The following is a 23,446-nucleotide window of genomic DNA, read 5'->3' on the forward strand; positions in this document are numbered from 1 at the left end:
AGTCCATCCGATGAGAACGGTCTGATGGACCGTTTTCTTTGGTTAACCGATGAAGCTGACTGATGGTCCGTCGCGCCTACACACCATCGGTTAAAAAACGATCGTGTCAGAACGCGGTGACGTAAAACACAACGACGTGCTGAAAAAACAAAGTTCAATGCTTCCAAGCATGCGTCGACTTGAAGGGAAGGAATATCTCCCAAACTGGACACAGATGGCAAAAACAAACCTTACAGGGGTTATAACCCTCTATTACTCTAAAATGAAAACTACAAGTTTGGCCTTTAGGTCTACTTTAAAGTTTTATCTATATGTACGCTTAAGGCTGCATTCACACCTAAGCGACAGCCGCGTACGCGTGTAGCGGCAGATTTGCCGCGATTACAAATGTTTCTTTTTTTTTTTTTTTTTTTCTAAAGTATTCCCATTGCTGTCTATGGGAAAACGCGCCTGTCGCGTGAAAAAAAGAGTCCGGGACTTTTTTTCAGGCGACAGGCGTTGCGCGTCTATGAGATGTGAACCATCTCCATAGACGGCAATGGGAATTCTCACCTCTAGCGACAGAAGCGTCCCGCGTCGGGCGTTTTGTCGCTTAGGTGTGAATGGGGTCTAAGATATTTTGAACAAGCGCACTATTATACACTTATTTAACTCTTCATAATTACTTACATGTGTTTAGCAGCTACCCATAACTTCAATAATAATTTTCATCATTATATTAATGAGAGTTTTCCCAGAAATATGTAATGTTGTTCTGATCAGTATAATGGGATTCATTGGTCTGTACATATAGGATCTAATTTTACCTTATGAATTATGCATGTTACTATTCATATAACCTTAACCTGCTCATAACAGAGGGAATTCTTTGCTTTGCCTTCATGTTGAAAAACCACGTAATAATTATTAGATTGTGGTCTACCACTGAAAAAGGTCTCCATATTAAACAGAAATCCCTATAACTACAAAAGCAGCAGTTCTCCTGCCTGATCGATCTGTTGCTTTGCTCTTGACAAATTGTAGGTTAATGTGATTCTTCAATGGAACAGAAACATTTGCAGGCATTGTATTTTCAATAACAGCGGGATAAACAAACCTTTCCAGTCCAACAAAAAAAAAAAAAGCAAGGAAAAATCCAGAAGGGTGTAAAGATTACATTTTTCTCTGGGGGGATGAGACTTAAAAAATCTTCCTGAAAGTGCCAGGAGGATGGCAATAAAACTATCTGTTTTCAGACTAATGACATAACTATCAAGAAGACTCATTTAACTAGTATCAGGCTCAATACATTGGCATTTTCTTTGACCTAATAAGAGTCATCATGATGTATGGTACTACTTCCAGAGGGTTTTATTAGTGTTATGAATGTGTTATGTATGTATGTTTAATTATATACAGTTTTAAAATTCTATGTTAAAGTGAACCTTTGGCCAAGCTTTGTACATTCAAATCTTTACATATTATTAACAAGCCATACAAAAAAGGGCTAAACAAGCACTCACTGACCCCTGTAACTGCAGGCAGTTTGGAGCAAATCAGATCAGATCATCCAAGTCGAGAAACTAGCAGAACACTTATGCACTTTGCACAGCCACTGGATGTTTATTCTTTTGGTTTGTTCTTTGAGGCAGCAACATTTTGTTTTCTCAAACTCATAATTTGGGTTCCCTTGAAATCAATGCTAAACATCAGACAACAATAGCAGAAGTTGCCCAAAGGGTGGTGTAAAAGAGCTGAAAAACCACGTGGTTTGGTGTATGTTGGCTGAAATGTTCTGCTGTGTCTATGCAGAACAAGTTCACGGACAAAGCCCTTCAAACAAAAATCCACGGATTTGTCCGATGGAATTCCGATCGTGTGTACGAGGCTTGAATGAATGAATGAATGAATGAAAAACGTATAAAGCGTGGCGCATGCGAACTGAATCGCTTCTGGGCGCTAGTTGTTCGTGTCTCATGACATCAGAAGAGCAGAGTTTTGATCTGTCTTCTGAAAGTGAGGTGGTTTTCCTCCAACCGAATGCTGGTTGGCAAAGCGTTCCATAGTCTCGGACCTTGAAAAGCAAACCTTCTTTCTCCTTTGGACTTGTATTTGGTTTTTGGTACCCTGACCAGATTTTGGTCGGTGGATCGCAGAACGCAATTCGAATTGTGAGGTTCTATCTTGTCGCAAAGATATTGCTTAAGTCTACATTCACACTTTTGCATTTTAATTCACTGACCCTCATGTGCTACTAAAGGCAAATTTATAGATAAACAATCAGGAAAAAAAGACAGCGCTGAGCAGCAAACATATAACCAACTCCTCAGGTATGAAGCTTTTTATTTTATAAAAAGTGAAAGTGATCCCCAAGGTTTACAGCAGTCTATAGATTTTCATTCAGACACTTGGATGAGAAGCTGATAATACCTGGAGGCTGGAGCCACATGGATGTCACAGGGGCTCAGGGAGGAACACACAGAGCCATGGAGCAGAGAATGCAGGAGCGCCTCTGGCAAGGGGGCCAACCAGAACTGCAGGGCCAGGGGTCCGGTGGAAGGGGGCCCGAAACTGTAGCCACAAGAGCTGTAGGGACCAGTGGCCACTTGTACTGCATCCGGTGCCCGAAAGTGACACCACAGCCTGGCGGAAGTCAGCCACGGAGATCCTCGGCTATGGGCAAATACTGTGCTGCTGGATACGATCAAACGCTGTGGATACCACCCCTGGGAGGGAGCACACACTGCCGACTGGAGATACATGTTTTCGGGGCCACGCCCCTTCAGGTTATCCCTTTTAATGTTATAGATAAAGCCTGTTTACATCTGTGCTCTGCACTGCAGCACATTTTTAAAATAGCTCTGCTTTGTGTTTGTCATTCACTTTCATGCATTTCAAGGCTCATATAAGTCACTAGTAATATATGAAAATGCCAGTATAGTGCATTTTGTGTGCATTTTCAGCCCCTGATTGACCAATGTGAAAAACACATGAAAATGCATTAAAAACGCATATGTAAGCAAAATGTGCATTAACGTGCATTAAAAATGTGTTAAGTTAATGAAAACAGAAACACAAAGGTGTGAAACAAGTCCAAGACCACATTCACACAAGCCTCCTGCTTTATTACTGTGTTTAAATGTACTTGTAGATGGAAGTCTAATGTTTTCCGGCAAATGTTGCTTTGCACAGCGATGATACCCTGTTATTAAAAATGATCATGACAGTAAGCACATTTAAAAGCATGGTAGGGGTGAGAAATGCCGAAAAGAGAGGAAAAATGTATTATAATGTAATGGAAGAACACACATCAGATAGAAAAGTATGAAAACCTTATAATTAGAATTTAAATGGTGAAACTAAAAAATTGATTTTGGTAAACCTGAGCCATGCGATATCTGCAAAGTGCTCTTTTTTTTTTATTGAAGAGTCTATTCACACTCTGGAGATTACTGCAGTATTGTGCACAGCCAATAAATTGCCAGCTTTCCAAGTAAAGAAAAGATAAATCTAGGCTGCAGTAAATGGCACTGTGATTCACAGCAGAGGTACAGAGGTGGGTCTGATAAAGCATGCGGGATGTTGTTCTAAAATTTATTGGATAATTATGAGTGCCGCTGTCTTCTGACCTTCACAAATTCACCTCTCTCTTCATTGTTTTCTGATTTACCTCGCACAGTTTTTTAGCCATGTTGAAGCCACAAACAATTACGATTTCATTTAAACATGCTCCTGTTCAGTGGAATTGTGTTCCTTTCGGAGATGGGTTCTAAATATTGCCAGCATGAGAATTATTGGGTCGTTTTACTGTTTTTTATTGATTTGTGGCTTTTGACATTATCTGTCATGTCTGGGTTATTGGCTATTGATTTTCAACATTGTATGCATTGTAAAGGTTTTTCTTTATTGCAAAGGCTTTACCTAACTTCTCAAACCTTTTTTTATGCAGTGTATTTTTTGCAATAAGCATAGCATATAAATGCACGTGATTATTTTTTCAATCGTGCAATTCTTTTACCTGTGTTAAGGTGCAAGCAATTTGATTGCATTGAGGCGAAAAAAAAATTCTTTACTCCTAGGATCATATTAGAAGCTGTAAACGTGTGGCTAACCCAGCTTTGGGGCAGGAACGTTTAAACACAGGAAAAATGGTCTGGGAGGCAGGGGTGTTGCTAGGTGGCAAAAAGACCAGGGAATTCAGCCCGAAGTCTGAGCCCGATACCGGGGGAAGGGAGGGTTGGCTGGGCGGTGGGGCTGTGTGGAGGAGGGGGGGTGTTGTGTGGCAGGGGGGTAAGCTCACTTGCTGCCTGGCTTACCAGTGCCCATCAATGCTCATAGTGACGCGGCCACATTGTAATTCCTGCCTTCTGGAGCCTGCAGCGCCTATGATGGACGTCACACGTCCCGCAGACCCAGCATTGGACCAGTGTGATGTCCATCATAGGCGCTGCAGGCTCCAGAAAGAGTGACCTGCTATGTCACTCGGCCGCGATCCGAGTCAGATCGCCCCCCACTTGGGGATGATAATAAAGCTGTGAATGCCTGAGGAGACTCTGGGCTTTTGGGGGGCCCACTCGGGGCTCCAGCCCCCCTCCCAATGCCACTGCCGGGAGGCATAAATGATGTTCTATTTCCCAGATGACTTCTTTTGCATTTAGAAAAGTTCTAGTGTAAATGAGGCCTTAGTGCACCTTAAGTCCCAGAAATACCTGTTGAGTCTGCTAGTAAAGCTTCCTGTAATGGCATTGGAATGATGCTGAATTCAGAGCAGATTGATTCTCTCATGTAGTCTGCGCCTGCTTGCACACAATGGAATGAAATTTATTTCTGGGGATGTGTCTGTCAGAACTGTCACCACTGATTCATAAGCATGTAGCTTGTCAATCAGAAACTGGACACTCCATAGTCCTGCCCATTGCTTATTGATTGATAGCACTGCTTCTGTTGCTGAAACCCTCCCACTGTAAGCTGTAGTACCTAGGTAGGGATTGTGTGGGACACACATGAAGAAGGATTTGGCTCAGGCAAGGTAAAGCAAATGTATTTTTTATAAAGCTTTTGTATCACATAGAACCTGGATATGAGACTTGTTTAGATTGTCATAAAACAGGCTTTAGATGTACTTTAGCTACCCATACAGTAAAAGTGAATGCTTGCAGAATCCTTTACCTGCTGATCTAACTTTTTACCCTTTCAGGTTAGTATGTATAATATTGGAACCTTCTAAAGTTTGTCAACAAAAACGTTTAGGTGGTGTGATGGGGTTAAGTTTCTTGGTAATCTCTTTAGGGAATGTAATCTCCTAGAAACCATTAAAGGATAAGTTCAATTTTAGAAAAAATAATGAATGCACATTTCTTTGCAGGTAAAAAAATGTGCATTTATTATTGTTATTTTTTGGAGCCTGTAAAGCATTGCACCAGCGATAAGCAGGTTGCTGATGCCATGAGAACTACAAGCCAACAGCCGCAAAGGATGTTGGGGCTTGTAGTTCATTCACACACAACTGTGTGAATGAATGACAAGGCCATGTGAGCGTTTTCCCGCACGGCCACACTGATTTCAAGAAACTACAGGTAGTACGTTGAACTTCTTCCTGTACTACTGTCACAGGAAAGAGAGAGGGGGTAGGGGGTGGGGATCAGGCAGCAGCTGCAGCATTGGGAGCATGTTACATGTTCCACCCTTAAAACGGGTGGAACATGTTTCCAAAGGTCCATTTTAAATGATTTCTCTCCGACATCTACCATTTACTTCAATTAGATTGGATTGACATCTAAAATGTCAAATCTGAATTAAAAGTTTAGTTACACTATAGAAAATATTGAGGTAGGGAGGGACCATTGGAGGTTCTAAAGTGTTAAATCGTAATCATCATTAGAAGCAGCAGCCCCCAATTAGAGGTAGCAGTCCATCAGCAGGGCATTTTTTGACTCTTCTGCCATCATAATTTAGGGCATGTCCTTAAACTAGAGTACTGTGGACATGAGAACCTGTTATTTCCAAATAAAAAGCATGTTTTTACACATTTGGCCATCTACCATTTTTCTTTAAAGTTTAATTTTATGTATAGATATTTTTACTTAGTTACATGTAAGTATGTATGTACCATACCTGGACGATCCCTGTGAAAGTCGGAAATCATTGTGGTAGGCACTAATGTCTTCACCCTTCCTATCCATCTCATCTAATCAGGGAATACTTTGCATTTATTCAACACCTGTGTAGAGCTAGTGACTTCCTGTGTTTACACATGGGACCCAGAAGTTAGCAGCAAGCAGTGCCTACTACAGTGCTTTACAGCTTCCACATGGATTGGCCAGGTACATGCTTACTTACATTGGTCCAAGGTTTACTTCATGTTCTGCTGACTATGGTTTCACCAGACAGGCAGTGAGGGTAAATCCTCAATGCCAATACAGACAAATAAAAAAATTTTTTTAGTAGAGTAGCGGAAGACCAGGTTGCAAATTTTCCCTCCCAACTGCAATAATGTTTAAGTATCATATTTTGCGTATACCCATCCTAAATATAGTTACAAAATATATCAATGGTAGTTTTCCAATGATTTCCATTTGAAATCAGTAAGCAAGGATTTGTGCTTAGTGCAATTATGCAAAATACAAAAAGCAGAAATCTGCACAGCAGGACTAGGCAATCTGGGCAATGAGCACAGAAACTGGCACAGCATGAAGTTTGCATTAGGTGAATAAAGGGAAATAAATGCATAGACCACAGTGCTAATAATGACTTTTCATATTCTTATGCATACTAGACCCCGATACATTAAAATATAAATCATTAGTAATGTGATATGCTTAATTATCATTGGCCTATTTGCCCTGAGCACTAAACCATTTTAATCCACAGGATTCAAAACCATAGCTAATAGACAATGCATGCTCTTTGCTAAAGGAATCTTATAAAATCTCAGGCTATTTTATGAGACAGATAACATAAATGTGTTTTGCTCCTAGCAGCCAATCCAGTTTGATTTGCTGGGGGGAGGGATGTATAAAACTATGATTTACACACATCTCCATCCTGCCTATAGCTAGAATGAGAGCTGTGAAAATGTATTTCCACTGCCACACATCGGTTGACACATCTGGTCCAAGTGCATTGTTTGTCCTTTGTAGCTTACTACTTCAATTCAAATAGTGTTTTAGGGTGGGAAGTGTGATGTGATAGGGTGAGGTGCGACATAGGATCCGACTTGTAAGACCTCAAGTCGGATGACATGTAAAATTCAATGTTTCCCTATGACAGCTGTCTTAACTACTTAACCCCCGGACCATATTGCTGCCCAAAGACCAGAGTACTTTTTGCGATTCGGGACTGCGTCGCTTTAACAGACAATTGCGCGGTCGCGCGACGTGGCTCCCAAACAAAATTGGCGTCCTTTTTTTCCCACAAATAGAGCTTTCTTTTGGTGGTATTTGATCACCTCTGCATTTTTTTTTTTGCGCTATAAAAAATAGAGAGACAATTTTGAAAAAAATTTATATTTTTTACATTTTGCTATAATAAATATCCCCCAAAAATATATAAAAAAACATATTTTTTCCTCAGTTTAGGCCGATACGTTTTCTTCTACATATTTTTCGTAAAAAAAAATCGCAATAAGCGTTTATTGATTGGTTTGCGCAAAAGTTATAGCGTTTACAAAATAGGGGGTATTTTTATTATATTTTTATTATATTTTTTTTACTAGTAATGGCGGCGATCAGCGATTTTTTTTTTCCAGTATTGCGACATTATGGCGGACACTTCGGACACTTTTGACACATTTTTGGGACCATTGGCATTTTTATAGCGATCAGTGCTATAAAAATGCATTGGATTACTATAAAAATGCCACTGGCAGTGAAGGGGTTAACACTAGGGGGCGGGGAAGGGGTTAAGTATGTCCCTGGGTGTGTTCTTACTGTGGGGGGGGGTGGCCTCACTAGGGGAAACACTGATCCTCGGTTCATACATTGTATGAACCGAAGATCAGCATTTCCCCTGCTGACAGGACCGGGAGCTGTGTGTTTACACACACAGCTCCCAGTCCCCGCTCTGTAACGAGCGATCGCGTGTGCCCGGCGGCGATCGCGCCTGCCGGGCACACGCACGGGAGTCGGGGGCGAGCGGGGGGCGCGCGAGCGCCCCTAGTGGCGGCTGGGAGAGAGGACGTTATACTACGTGCTCTCGCCCAGCCGAGCCAACTTGCCGACGTAGAACGGTGGTGGGCGGTCGGCTAGTGGTTAACTGATACAACACAAGTCTTTCCGACTTTCGAAAAGGATTTCTGTGCTACTTTGGTCTGTCTTTTAAAAAGACTTCAATGCCACAGAGTGTAAAAAGTCACATCAAAGCCATATCCAAGTCGAATTCCAAAGTTGCACTGAAAGTCAAGTAACTTTGGAGTCGGGCTAGTGTGAACCGAGCCAAACTGTCACTGCACTTTTAATGAACACTTGCTATTCTTCTTTAATGTGAAATTATGCTCAGATAATTCAGACTAAAGTATTCACATATTCTAAACAAGCAGTAAATGCAGTTTAAATTACATCCTTGTTAATTCCTGTATCAACAAATAATTCATTTTCAAAGTTCACAGCACTGGAACTGTATTTTTCGAAGGAGAACAGATCTGGGCGGCCTTCCGACCTTCTAATGTAAAACACAAATGATTCTAAGCTGTTAGAATCTGACTTAAACCCATCTTTAGAATTTTTGTTGTGATGTTTGAGAATAAATAACTTCACATTAAAAGCAGCTAGAGTGGTGAATGATAACTCTTTTAGAGCCCTTGCACACCGAGCCACCCCGAGCGCTATCGGGGTGTTTTTAACCCCTGCTAGCGGCCTAAAAAGGGTTAAAACAGCCTGCAAAGCGCCGATACAGTGGTGTTTTGCTGGCAGTACAGCGGCACTGCCCATTGATTTCAATGGGCAGGAGTGCATTAGTAGCGGGGAGTTCACCGCTCCTAATGCGCTCCAAAGAAGCCGCTGGCAGGACTTTTTCTGACACCCTGCCAGCGCACCGCTCCAGTGTGAAAACTCTTGGGCTTTCACACTGGAGTGAATGGAGCAGCTGTTTTAGGGCGCTTTGCAGGCGCTATTTTAAACGCTATAGCGCCTGCAAAACGCCACAGTGTGATAGGGGTCTTACCGATCAGTAATGGTATGTAAATACAGTAAAACCTTGTTTCATTCCAGAAACATGCTTTTAATCCAAAGCACTCCTATATCAAATTTCCCTGTAAGGCTAGGTTCACACTGCTGCAAATTCTATTGCGAATTTGAGACTTTTGCAATTTCTCAAATTCGTCATTTAAATTACATAGTTTAACATTAGTGCCTTTCACATCAATGCGTTGCGAATATAAGCTGCGGGAAAAAAGGGTCCTGTGCGAGTTTAATCCATGTGCGATGCGAATTCAGCTCTATAGACTGGCATTCTTTGCCAGTCTATAGAATGCCAGTGATAAAATCTAATCTATTTATAGGATGGGATAAGAAATATAAATTGTGTGCTGGGATGTGCAGTGGTGAAGTGTTTTAGGTTAACTTATGCCGCGTACACACGGTCGGAATTTCCGATAGAAAAAGTCATATGGGAGCTTTTCATCGGATATTCAGACCGTGTGTATACCCCATCTGACTTTTTCCATCGGAATTTCTGACGGACTTAGAGAGCAGGTTCTCTATTTTTCCAACGGAATTCCAAAGCACTAAAAACCACACATGCTCGGAATCAAGTTGACGCTCAGAAGCATTGAACTTCATTTTTCTCGGCTCGTCGTAGTGTTGTACGTCACCGTGTTCTTCACGTTCGGAATTTGGTGTGACAGTGTGTATGCAAGACAGCTTGAGCGGTATTCCGTCGGAAAAACCATCCGAGTTTATGATGACGGAAAAAACGGTCGTGTGTACAGGACATTACTACATTTGCATACAGGCGCCATCAAGTAGTATACTTTTGTTTCATGCTGTCTGTCACTGTGTTACATCAAAATATAATTAAAGCATCAAAACACAATCTTACAGTGGAACTTCACCCAAAAGGGGAAATTCCACTTATCCGCCTCCTACCTCTTATTTTTCTTTCGGGGGGGGGGGGGGGGGGGGGGGGGCAAGTAACTTTTTTTCATTTTGGATAGAGCAAGGGAGGTAATAACCCCTGTCAGATTTGTATTTAATTTTTTTTTATATCTGTGTCCCATTGGGGTGATTTCCTTTCACTTCCTGGCCCATAGCCGACCGAACATGATATGAAAGAAAATCCCTGCAAATTAAGGGAATCCCTTAATTCCTTAGAAACCTTTATTATCTTTTCTGCCCAAGCCTTGCCTATTTACTTAACTCTGATATACCACCATCTATAGCGGCCTTGAATATGTACCACCTTTGTTCAGAATTTTAAAAGATGCTCATTAAGCCCCTGGTTTCTTGTAGCATCACGTGGTGATCCAGGGAAATGGCAGAACCTAACAAGGCTTTCTAGTAGACGTAGGAGGCTTCCTACTTTTTTTTTTAAATCAGAATAAAAACGTTATTAAAGGAAAACAATCATATCAGATACAGATTTAGTGATAGACAGTCTTCCAAAAGGGCATACAGTAGATATAAAACATTTACACACCCCTGTTAAAATGTCAGGTTTCTGTGATGTAAAAAAATGAGACAAAGGTAAATAATTTCAGAACTTTTTCCACCTTTATTGTGACCTTAATACTGCACAACTCAATTGAAAAACAAAGAATCTTGAAGAAGTAAAAATAAAAAAAAAAATAATGTGGTGGCATAAGTTTGCACACCTGTGTATAACTGTGTAGTTGTGTTCAGAATTAAGCAATCACAATCAAGCTCATGTTAAATAGGAGTCAGTTCACACCTGCCATCATTTTTAAAGTGCATCTGATTAACCCTAAATAAATTTCAGCTGTTCTAGTATGTCTTTCCTGACATTTTCTTAGTTGCGTCCTACAGCAAAAGCCATGTTACGCAGAGAGCTTCCAAAGCATTAGAGGGATCTCAATGTTAAAGGTATCAGTCAAGAGAAGGGTGCAAAAGAATTTCAAAGGCATTAGATATACCATGGAACACAGTGAAGACAATTATCATCAAGTGGAGAAAATATGGCACAACAGTAACATTACCAAGAACTGGATGTCCCTCCAGAATTGATGAAAAGATGAAAAGAATACTGGTCAGGGAGGCTGCCAACAGGCCTACAGCAACATTAAAGAAGCTTCAGGAATATCTGGCAAGTACTGGCTGTGTGGTACATGTGAGAACAATCTCCTGTATTCTTCATATGTCTGGGCTATGGGGGTAAAGTGACAAGACAGAAGCCTTTTCTTACAAAGAAAAACAACCAAGCCCAACTGAATTTAGCAAAAACACATCTGAAGTTTCCCAAAAGCATGTGGGAAAATGTGTTCTGGTCTGATGAAACGAAGGTTGAACTTTTTGGCCATAATTCCAAAAGATATGTTTGGTGCAAAAACAACAGTGCACATCACCAAAAGAACACCATACCCACAGTGAAGCATGGTGGTGGCAGCATCATGCTTTGGGGCTTTTTTCTTCAGCTGGAACAGGGGCCTTAGTCAAGGTAGACGGAATTATGAACAGTTCCAAATACCAGTCAATATTGGCACAAAATCCTCAGGCTTCTGCTAGAAAGCTGAACATGAAGAGGAACTTCATCTTTCAGCATGGCAATGACCCAAAGCATACATCCGAATCAACAAACGAATGGCTTCAGCAGAAGAAGATTTAGAGTTTTGGTAATGGCCCAGGCAAAGCCCAGACCTGAATGCAATTGAAAATCTGGAGATACCCTCGCAATCTCACAGATTTGGAGTGTTTTTGCAAAGAAGAGTGGGCAAATATTGCCAAGTCAAGATGTGCCATGCTGATAGACTCATACCCAAAAAGACTGAGTGCTGTTATAAAATCAAAAGGTGCTTCAACAAAGTATTAGTTTATGAGCGTGCACACTTATTATGCAACCATAATATTTTATTTTATTTATTTTTACTTCCCTCCACCCAAAAGATTTCAGTTTGTTGTTCAACTGATTTTTACAGTTTTTAGGTCACACTAGGAAAAAATTCTGAAATTATTTATCTTTCTTATTTTTTTTACATCACAGAAACCTGATATTTTAACAAGGGTGTGTAGACTTTATAATGGCTTTGTATTTTGGTTATGTATGTGCTGTGCATCTGAAAGCTACAGCTGACTACAGGGGCTCAAAGGAGAAATTTGCATGTCTCTACCCACAGATCCTAAAATGACCAATAAATCGTTTTTCTTCTGGAGTTGTAGAGAAGTAGTAATACAAACACCTTCTGGTTTAAAAAGACTTTTATAACACAAAAGCTACTTTGAAAATACTAAAATAATCTACAGAATACAGAACCTTTTACATCTTAGATATGTTTTTAATAGGTATGTTTGAATACCTGGTCATTTATTGTATAGAAAACGCCTTTACGCTACCTACATCTGACTTATTTTATTTGATGCTCGAAAAAGAAAGAAAAAAAGACTCTGGAGGTAATGTATTATATTTTTTTGCATATCCAGGGTTAAGATATCTAATATATTCATCATAGGAGACGGTTGTCTCCTCTAGGAATAAAGAAGAAAGAGAGAGGCATTGATTTAATCTGTTATTGTTAACAAGTCTACCTTTCCAACATAAATGGCAAAGCACAAAATCACTTAAAGGGGTTGTAAAGACAAAAATATTTTTCTCTTAAATTAAAGTCTGACAGTAGCTGATAAAGTAAAAAGTAATGTTTTGCATTATAACTAGTTTGATACCTGTTGAAATCGAGCTGTTTTATTCACCTCCGTCACTCCTGAATCATTATTCTCACTGACTTCCTGGTTTGCGGTGCACATTCATTCTTGCTACATCACGGCTCAATGGGAACTACAGTTCCCATTGGGCTTAGCCTCCATGCCTGTGAGGGATAAGATAGCATCTTCATGCAGGGCTGTAGTCATAGGGAGGGGGTGAGCACATTCTGCTTTCCACCATGCAAAACAGCTCAGGTGCTGGTGGAAAGCAAGAAGAGGAGAGACAGGAAATGGCATTTTCAAACCTGGATTACTGTATTTTGGAGGTCAAAAGGAAAAACGAGGTAAGTGATATTTAAATGCTCTAGCTTACAGCAATCAATTGATCTAATAAAAAACAAACCTTTAGTGTTCCTTTAATGTCTAGGACATGCACCATGAGCACATATGTAGCCATGTTAAACAGCATTTTAAAAAGTGTCTTGACGTATTTATAATAAATATAAAAGGACCGTACAGGGAATTGTCTTTAACAGTAAACGTGAGTGATGGTAAGCAGTGGCAGAAATGTATGCAGTAGGTGGTGTTTAATGAGTATAGATGTTATCTGTAGCTTCATACACAATACAAAAATACTAATACAAACACTAAAATGTTCATGCCTACCCACTAAAATTCCAAAGACCTCTATTCTGTAGCTGTGAAATGTATAACCACATAGGTGTAGTCCTCCGAATCCTGGCATATATGCACCAAAAAAATCATTATTACTGGTGGGCTTAAACAGGGCCTAAAATATGTTTTGTGGATAACAGTGTTTCGACACTCATGCTTTATGTACGGTGTGTTGGGCGCCATTCATTATGAATGGCCTCCAACACACAGTAGACTGCAATGCACCACAGCATACCACATTGCATAGATGGTGTTTTGTGGTGTACTACGTTTTATATAAAATAGGTCCTTCACAGGAATAAACTGCCTTAATGCAATGCATGTTAATGCATGCCACAACTCCTGATGCCACAACTCTTTCATTAACGCACCTCAAAGGGCCCTCAATTTTTCCTACATTTGTACAAAAATGAAGAATTGTTTATAAACATTCAGCCCTGGAATTTCTGTTTTTCGAAAGTTTTCAGCCAGGAAATTAGATTCTTTAATAAGTTCGAGCCAACTTTTCAACTTCCTTAGACCTAGGCATTTATTGAAGCTTAGGATTAAACGAAGGCTGGTTAAATGTGAAGGAAATATTTTATAAGGTTGTTGCCTAAATGTTGTTTTCATTGTTCTTTTTAAATGTGTTCATTGTTAAACACAATAGTTTTTTATTGAAGGTTACAGCCTATTGCATTAGAGTGTGCATCCCAAAGCTTAAACACGCATTCCTTTCTCTGCAGCCTCAGCTTCAATAGACAGTAAATTAATGGAATAGAGCTCTGTGCTGAGCGACTTCCTGTTCATTCACAAACTGAAGCATAGTAGACACAGTTTACCATGCTGCAGTTATGAATGAACACAGTGAATGAGTGTGTTTATTTAGGAAAGGAATGGGCCAGTAAATTACATATTTACTAGCCCCTTCCCCCACTCTCTATTCTGGGAACACAACACGGGCAATAGGGGGAATCAGCACCACACACAATGATTATGGTGTTCCCAGGCACACCTGGCACACCCCCTGCACATGCCTATGTTTACAGGGGAGTTCCAGCAGTTCCAGATTTAAAGTGTTTGTTATCCCGATATTTTAGATTCATGATATGTGTCTGTTGTGCTTTTACTTGTGTTAAAAGTGTCCTGTTCTCTTTGTATTGCTTCTTTTGTGTGATATTTCTAATGATCCTGCCAGTCCTTGTGCTTTCATATTATTTGTTTTAAAAAAAAGAAAATATAAATGTAGAGAGATAATAGGGTTGATTTACTAAAACTGGAGAGTGCACAATCTGGTGCAGCTCTGCATAGAAACCAATCGGCTTCCAGATTTTATTGTCAAAGCTCAATTGAACAAGCTGAAGTAAGAAGCTGACTGGCTACCATGCACAGTTGCACCAGATTTTGCACTCTCCAATTTTATTAACCCCAATGTGTGCCATCCCTAAGATGGCATATTGACATATTGAAAAGGGAGAGGTCAAACAACATGAACAGCTTAGACTATTGGTTTGGTAGCAAATATTGTTAGTACAACAATCCAAAGATACAGATTTCAGTTGACTACAGGGGTCAACATGCAAGGGTAGAGGAAGTAGCATTATAGTGAGTGTCACGGCTGTGTGAGAAGTGACAGGCTCCAGATCAGGGGTTCATAACCTGAAAGTAAAAATTCATAAATGTTGGATATTAACCATGTTGTGTCTTCCAACAGAAGGGATTTACAAAAGGCATACAAAAGCACATTTTCCATCCTCCTCTGATTGTATATGGCAAGGTCAAAGACCAGGTGCAAGGCTTGCTGGGACAGGTGGTCTCTGGGTCCTGCTGCATTATCACATTAGGATGTTATTCCCCTACTGGCAAGATCCTCCCCTGTGCACGAATAATTTCAATTACAGGGAGTGCAGAATTATTAGGCAAGTTGTATTTTTGAGGATTCATTTTATTATTGAACAACAACCATGTTCTCAATGAACCCAAAAAACTCATTAATATCAAAGCTGAATATTTTTGGAAGTAGTTTTTAGTTTGTTTTTAGTTTTAGCTATTTTAGGGGGATATCTGTGTGTGCAGGTGACTATTACTGTGCAGAATTATTAGGCAACTTAACAAAAAAAAATATATACAGTAGGTGTTTGTGATATTGTGCTTTTAGCACGACAGCGTCGCGCTGATACTCGGCGACATGGTGCCGAGATCTCGCCGACATCTTGCACTCACTGGAATAGTGACAGCACATCCCAGCAAGCGCGTCATAGAAGCGACGGGAGATCCGACTTGGATTCCCGCCAATTCTACACGTGTGCGGCGTTTGTTATGAATCCTGAGGGGGAAGTCCCCGCCGGATTTCAAATAAAAATCCGGCATGGGTCCCCCCCTCAGGAGCATACCGGGCCCTTAGGTCTGTTATGGGTTGTAAGGAGAGCCCCCCTACGCCGAAAAAAACGGCGTAGGGGGTCCCCCTACGATCCATACCAAACCCGTATCCAAAGCACGCTACCCGGCCAGCCAGGAAGGGAGTGGGGACGAGCGAGCACCCCCCCCCTCCTGAGCCATACCAGGCTGCATGCCCTCAACATGGGGGGGTTGGGTGCTCTGGGGCAGGGGGGCGCACTGCGGCCCCCCCACTTCAGAGCACCCTGTCCCCATGTTGATGAGGACAGGGCCCCTTCCCGACAACCCTGGCCGTTGGTTGTCGGGGTATGCGGGCGGGAGGCTTATCGGAATCTGGGAGCCCCCTTTAATAAGGGGGCCCCCAGATACCGGCCCCCCACCCTAAGTGAATGAGTATGGGGTACATCGTACCCCTACCCATTCACCTGCAAGAAAAGTGGTAAAAACACAAATAAACCACACAGTGTATTAAAATATTTTATTAGTCTGCTCCGGAGGCCGCCCCCTGTCTTCTTTATTAGCTCTTTTACCAGGGGGGGCTTCTTCTTTGACGTCTTCGGGTGGGTGGGGGCCGCCGTCTGGTTCTCTTCCACCGCCGGGGGGGGGGGTGGCTTTTAAAAAAGCCCCCACCCCCCCGGCGGGTTTCCTCCGGCGTCTTCGGCGGGGCTCTTCTTCTTCCGCTATCCCGACGGGTCTTCTCCGCTATCCGGGGGGTCTCGCCGCTCTCCGCTGTTGCCTCGTCGCACCCCGGTTCTTCGTCTCTCTGTCCGGTCCCTTCTTCCGTGCTGTACGTCTTCTTCCGTGCTGTGAGTTCTTCTTCCGCGCTGTGACGTCATGTTCTTCACTTCTCTTCTTCTCCCGATGTTGACACGCCGGTCCTCCTCGCTGAAATGACGGATGCGCGCCTTGCATCGGACCTATATAGGCCTCACAGTCCCATCATGCTCTGTACCTACCCATGTGATACCTACCCACGTGGGTAGGTATCACATGGGTAGGTACAGAGCATGATGGGACTGTGAGGCCTATATAGGTCCGATGCAAGGCGCGCATCTGTCATTTCAGCGAGGAGGACCGGCGTGTCAACATCGGGAGAAGAAGAGAAGTGAAGAACATGACGTCACAGCGCGGAAGAAGAACTCACAGCACGGAAGAAGACGTACAGCACGGAAGAAGGGACCGGACAGCGAGACGAAGAACCGGGGTGCGACGAGGCAACAGCGGAGAGCGGCGAGACCCCCCGGATAGAGGAGAAGACCCGTCGGGATAGCGGAAGAAGAAGAGCCCCGCCGAAGACGCCGGAGGAAACCCGCCGGGGGGGTGGGGGCTTTTTTAAAAGCCACCCCCCCCCGGCGGTGGAAGAGAACCAGACGGCGGCCCCCACCCACCCGAAGACGTCAAAGAAGAAGCCCCCCTGGTAAAAGAGCTAATAAAGAAGACAGGGGGCGGCCTCCGGAGCAGACTAATAAAATATTTTAATACACTGTGTGGTTTATTTGTGTTTTTACCACTTTTCTTGCAGGTGAATGGGTAGGGGTACGATGTACCCCATACTCATTCACTTAGGGTGGGGGGCCGGTATCTGGGGGCCCCCTTATCAAAGGGGGCTCCCAGATTCCGATAAGCCTCCCGCCCGCATACCCCGACAACCAACGGCCAGGGTTGTCGGGAAGGGGCCCTGTCCTCATCAACATGGGGACAGGGTGCTCTGAGGTGGGGGGGCCGCAGTGCGCCCCCCTGCCCCAGAGCACCCAACCCCCCCATGTTGAGGGCATGCAGCCTGGTACGGCTCAGGAGGGGGGGGGGGGGCGCTCGCTCGTCCCCACTCCCTTCCTGGCTGGCCGGGTAGCGTGCTTTGGATACGGGTCTGGTATGGATCGTAGGGGGACCCCCTACGCCGTTTTTTTCGGCGTAGGGGGGCTCTCCTTACAACCCATAACAGACCTAAGGGCCCGGTATGCTCCTGAGGGGGGGACCCATGCCGGATTTTTATTTGAAATCCGGCGGGGACTTCCCCCTCAGGATTCATAACAAACGCCGCACATGTGTAGAATTGGCGGGAATCCAAGTCGGATCTCCCGTCGCTTCTATGACGGCTCTGTCTCCATCGCGGCAAGCCAGCTCGGCGCTGGCTCCCGCGATGGGGCTCGTAGGTGCTCAATCTCGCCGAGAAAGAGAGCGAGATTGACACAAAATTGGGTTCACCTACTGTACTATATTTCAATTATTTATTTTTACCAGTGAAACCAATAGAACATCTCAACATTCACAAATATACATTTCTGACATTCAAAAACAAAACAAAAACAAATCAGTGACCAATATAGCCACCTTTCTTTGCAAGGACACTCAAAAGCCTGCCATCCATGGATTCTGTCAGTGTTTTGATCTGTTCACCATCAACATTGCGTGCAACAGCAACCACAGCCTCCCAGACACTGTTCAGAGAGGTGTACTGTTTTCCCTCCTTGTAAATCTCACATTTGATGATGGACCACAGGTTCTCAATGGGGTTCAGATCAGGTGAACAAGGAGGCCATGTCATTCGTTTTTCTTCTTTTATACCCTTTCTTGCCAGCCACGCTGTGGAGTACTTGGACGCGTGTGATGGAGCATTGTCCTGCATGAAAATCATGTTTTTCTTGAAGGATGCAGAATTCTTCCTGTACCACTGCTTGAAGAAGGTGTCTTCCAGAAACTGGCAGTAGGACTGGGAGTTGAGCTTGACTCCATCCTCAACCCGAAAAGGCCCCACAAGCTCATCTTTGATGATACCAGCCCAAACCAGTACTCCACCTCCACCTTGCTGGCGTCTGAATCAGACTGGAGCTCTCTGCCCTTTACCAATCCAGCCACGGGCCCATCCATCTGGCCCATCAAGACTCACTCTCATTTCAGCAGTCCATAAAACCTTAGAAAAATCATTCTTGAGATATTTCTTGGCACAGTCTTGACGTTGCAGCTTGTGTGTCTTGTGCAATGGTCGTCGTTTTTCAGCCTTTCTTACCTTGGCCATGTCTCTGAGTATTGCACACCTTGTGCTTTTGGGCACTCCAGTGATGTTGCAGCTCTGAAATATGGCCAAACTGGCGGCAAGTGGCATCTTGGCAGCTGCACGCTTGACTTTTCTCAGTTCTTGGGCAGTTATTTTGCGCCTTGGTTTTTCCACGCGCTTCTTGCGACCCTGTTGACTATTTTGAATGAAACGCTTGATTGTTCGATGATCACGCTTCAGAAGCTTTGTAATTTTAAGAGTGCTGCATCCCTCTGCAAGATATCTCACTATTTTTGACTTTTCTGAGCCTGTCAAGTCCTTCTTTTGACCCATTTTGCCAAAGGAAAGGAAGTTGCCTAATAATTATGCACACCTGATATAGGGTGTTGATGTCATTAGACCACACCCCTTCTCATTACAGAGATGCACATCACCTAATATGCTTAATTGGTAGTAGGCTTTCGAGCCTATACAGCTTGGAGTAAGACAACATGCATAAAGAGGATGATGTGGTCAAAATACTAATTTGCCTAATAATTCTGCGCTCCCTGTAGAGGGTGTGATCAAGAGTTTTTAAAGAAATGTATGATAGAATTGAGTGCTTTTTTGTCAAATAAGTTTGTGTTTTTGTCTGATTGGACATAAAGCAAATGTGATGAGTCTGGACTTCTTTATATAGCAGTTTTTTCACAGTGTTTTAATGAGTTCTATGGTCACAGCATACATATTCATGTTCTAACATCAACATTGTAATACCAATAGAAACAAGGTATTAACAAGTCAATATAAGTTTACTTGAAAAATCTCCTTTCGTGTTGTGATTGCTGCCTGTTTGCTGGCCATCTCTTTCCACAACTTCATGGGTTCCCTGCATGCTTTGCAGCTGCTCCTCTGCTGTTTACTTTTGATTTCTAAGGACTACATGTCCCACAGTACCTTGATTCCTTCATTAGTAATCTACTGATTGTCTTCTGAAACAGAACATCTGTAGTTCACACAGCAGGCTCTGTAAAATGTGTGACTCAGCAGTACCTATCCACAGGGCCTAATGAATGTGTTGTAGAACTTAAGGAAATTAATGTGTAGGGTACAAACTTCAAGATCATTCAGATTAATAGGAATGTGCTAAAATAATTGAAATTCAATATGAAAATGAATATAATCATTTCAAATTTCGACCATAGATATGATTTAAAATTACATATGACAGAAATGTAGTTATGCCCTCCCGATCACTTCTATTAGGCATACCTGTATTAGCAAGAAATAAAAAACGTTTTTTTCTAATAAACTGATGTATTTAATGGTTAAAAGCGAAATTGTTTATATTAGTCGTCATTCTTGGTGAGTCAGCTTATATTTGCCTGCTTTAATAACACGCCGTTGAAAGAAAATTAGTTTTGTGATGGATGTTTCTTGGAAGCTACACATTGCTTGTATATTGCTTGTATATCATTTATTTTTCTATAAATTTGCCAGCTTTGACTTTTTTCCTCTTCATTAGAAAACAGAATGGGTTATGACACAGCATTTCGGAAAGCTCTTTTAAATGTTAATTCGCCTTTTTTGATCCTGCCTCGATCATATGCCCAGGTTCTACAACTGTTCAGTGCATTTTGTGCTGAAAAAAAAATATTGTCTCACATATATTTCTATAAGGCGATATAGATCACTTTTGACAATGTTTCAGAGAGCAATGGTACACTCTTTTCTTTTATATTAATCAGTCAGAGACATTTTAATATCATGACTAATTCAGAGCACTTTTCTCCTGGGCACGTATGTTATTTTTCATTAACCTAAATTAATATACAGTATGAATGCCTGTCTTTTGAGCATTCTTGCATTTTACAGCGTGAAATTATTATCCCTGATAATTTTATTTCTGGCACCAAAATATTTCATTAGCAGTTATATTTAATGTATTATGAACAAGAATTTAACTTGCAGTTAACAAGAACGTAACATACAAAAACGACCTTTTACATACAGTGCAACTTCAAAAACAAAGACAACCATACACAGATAACTTTTTTTATAAATATGTATTTTTTGTTTAACACATTACAAAAATAGGAGGAAAAAAAATCATTATTTTAACATTTGTGGTTTTCTAACAGTCGAGGAAACCATTATTCGGGAATCTGAGAGATCGTTCCTTCTCTGTGGGGGAAAAAAGAACAATCCTTAAACCGTTTGTAAGCCTAAAAAAATAAAAATGGCCCCCTGTATCACTTGAAATACCTGGTTGATCTTACCAGTTTCTGCTCTCCCCTCTCTAAACTGACCACAGTATATCATGGCTGCTGAGCCCTGACACTCAAAACACAATAATCCAGCGCTTGATGGGTTGAAGAAGCAGGCAGTCCCACAACAGATTAAGGATAATAAATACATTTATTCAAATGTTGTGATGATATATAACAGTCATATGTTAAAACAAGGGAAATGGGGAAAAAAAAGTAGCTTAGGGTGTCACCAAGAATCCACTGAGTGACGGGGAGCCGACAGTTTCCAGATCGGGTCAGTTCTCTCACAGCGGGGATGGAAAAGAAGGGGCGACCACCAGTGTTCCCGCTGTCTTCCAGACAGGGATTGACCACGCTGGCCGGTGTGTAGATAGTGATCCAACGTGTGGGGAGAGGGGATGGGAGCAGCATTCAGTGGGGATATGGAAAAGAAGCTCCGCCCAGCGTGTGTCAGTGATGTCTGTCCAGTTGAGACACTGACGTGGGAAGGGGAGAAAGCTGTGATGCTGCGGTGGGATGGCCGCAGGTCTCTCTCCCACACATGGATTCATCACAAGCTGATCACGGTAGTGGGAATATGTGGTCCACTGCTGGAATTCAGAGCAGGGCTGGCAAGCTGGAGTAACTGTCGGAGCTGCCGAAGGTGGTAATCATAGATAATGATGGCGGAGGGGACGTGGTGACTCGCAAGTTGTGCTGGGTTGCCTTGACAACGTGTTTCGCACGAATGCACTTTGTCACAGTCCAAACACTGTGGTCAGTTTACGTGCCTCTGTCATCTGCAGCTCTCCTTTTTCCTCCTCTGTCCTTTCTCCCCCTTCCTTCCCTGCCTGTGTTCTCCTGTGACAGTACCCGTCCCCTCCCCTCCTGCTGCTGTAATAACTGTTAACATCCTATATAATTCAGCTTGTTTCTTAACAGGAGCTCCTGTCTCTGTGTTTTATTTAAAAAAATGCCTTCGGTAAGTCAGAGCGGCTCCCCGCAATCACGTGACAGGTTGTCTCTCTCCTCCTTTCATTCCGGCTGATGTCTTGGGGGGAATTTTAGCCCTGCCCACTGCATCAGCTGGGCAGAGAAGAGAGCCAGCTGATCACGTGATCGCAGGGAACCACTCTGAAATACAGTAAAGAAGGGATTTTTTATAAAAAACAGACAGGAGCTCCTGTTATTAAGAAACAAGCAGAATTATATTAACTTGTATGAGTGGCTTAATAACCACTTTAAAGTGTGGTTTCAGCCAAAATGTTACTTTTTGAATAAAAATACCCCTATAATACTCATGCCTCGTACAGTGTAATAAAGGTATGCTGTAAACGATGGCCAGTTTTGTATTTGTGAAACATTGTTTTCTTACTTTGTGAAGTCCCTGCACAGTGCGGGCATCTCCAGTGTGGGCATCTGAAGTCTCAGTGGCTACCCAGCATGCACCTGCCAATCTTGTGCATGCGCAGTGCGTCGCGAGCAAGTACAATAGCTTTTAGATTGGCGATGCCCATTGCCTCCTGGGATTGATGACACACATCTCCCAGGAGCCAATGCAAAGCCAGAAATGATGTACGGTGCTGCAGCCACTAAAGGAGGAAGAGAAAAAAATATATATATCCACAAATTAAAAAAGTGAACCGTAAAAAAAAAAGCCAATTTGTTTTAAGGGTACATTTTAGTGATGCATGGTGAGGAGTGAAAAATATGGGTGGAACTCTGCTTTAAAGACCAACCAAGTTTAAAAAAAAAACATTTTGAACAAAGTAAAGTAGGGATGGAACCCTTGTTAGATGTTTACTGTTGTCTGTGACCCTTTTGGGTCGATTTCCCTGCACCAGCTGGGACAGGAAGTGATAGGTAATCTCTCTGATAAAGATACAGCCTGCAGCAAAACACTTTTTTACATATCTCAGGTCCCCTGCCGGCACTCCAGACCCCTCCCTCCTGCCAAGCTGCTTGCTCTGGGGGCACCCAAATAGGTTTGCTCCCAAGCCACTGCTTTTTTACAAGAATTCACATGCAGAGCCGTGTATCAATTCCCCCCCCCCCCCCATCCATATCTCTTCTTAATGGCTCACTGACAGCATCAGGATCCAACTGCTTCTCCTACTGTCTTGGCCAATGAGGAGGGCAAGTCCCTGGAGAGTCGAGACTCTTGTGATCATCACTGGATCACGTTAGGGGGATTGCTGCACACAGAAGTTTTTTTTAATCTTCATACATAGAATGCATGAAGGTAAAAAACTTTGAGTCTTTACAACCACTTAAAAAAAATGTTATGGCTGGGGTTGTGCGTTATTCTGTCAGAAATGTTCCTGTATGCCAGTTTTCTGTACTTTTGTCTTATCCACTCATTAAAAAAAAAAAAAAAAAACTTTTTT

At 42.4% G+C, this 23,446-nt stretch overlaps 1 protein-coding gene across 4 annotated transcripts in view; it reads left to right on the top strand.

The window, feature by feature from the left end:
• The window catches only part of PSD3 (pleckstrin and Sec7 domain containing 3), a 703,925-nt gene that overhangs the window by 550,861 nt on the left and 129,618 nt on the right, over positions 1 to 23,446 (top strand). The gene's annotated exons all lie outside the window — the stretch shown is intronic.

This window comes from Rana temporaria, chromosome 1 (genome assembly GCF_905171775.1).
Source record: "Rana temporaria chromosome 1, aRanTem1.1, whole genome shotgun sequence".
Taxonomy (NCBI): Eukaryota; Metazoa; Chordata; class Amphibia; order Anura; family Ranidae; genus Rana; species Rana temporaria.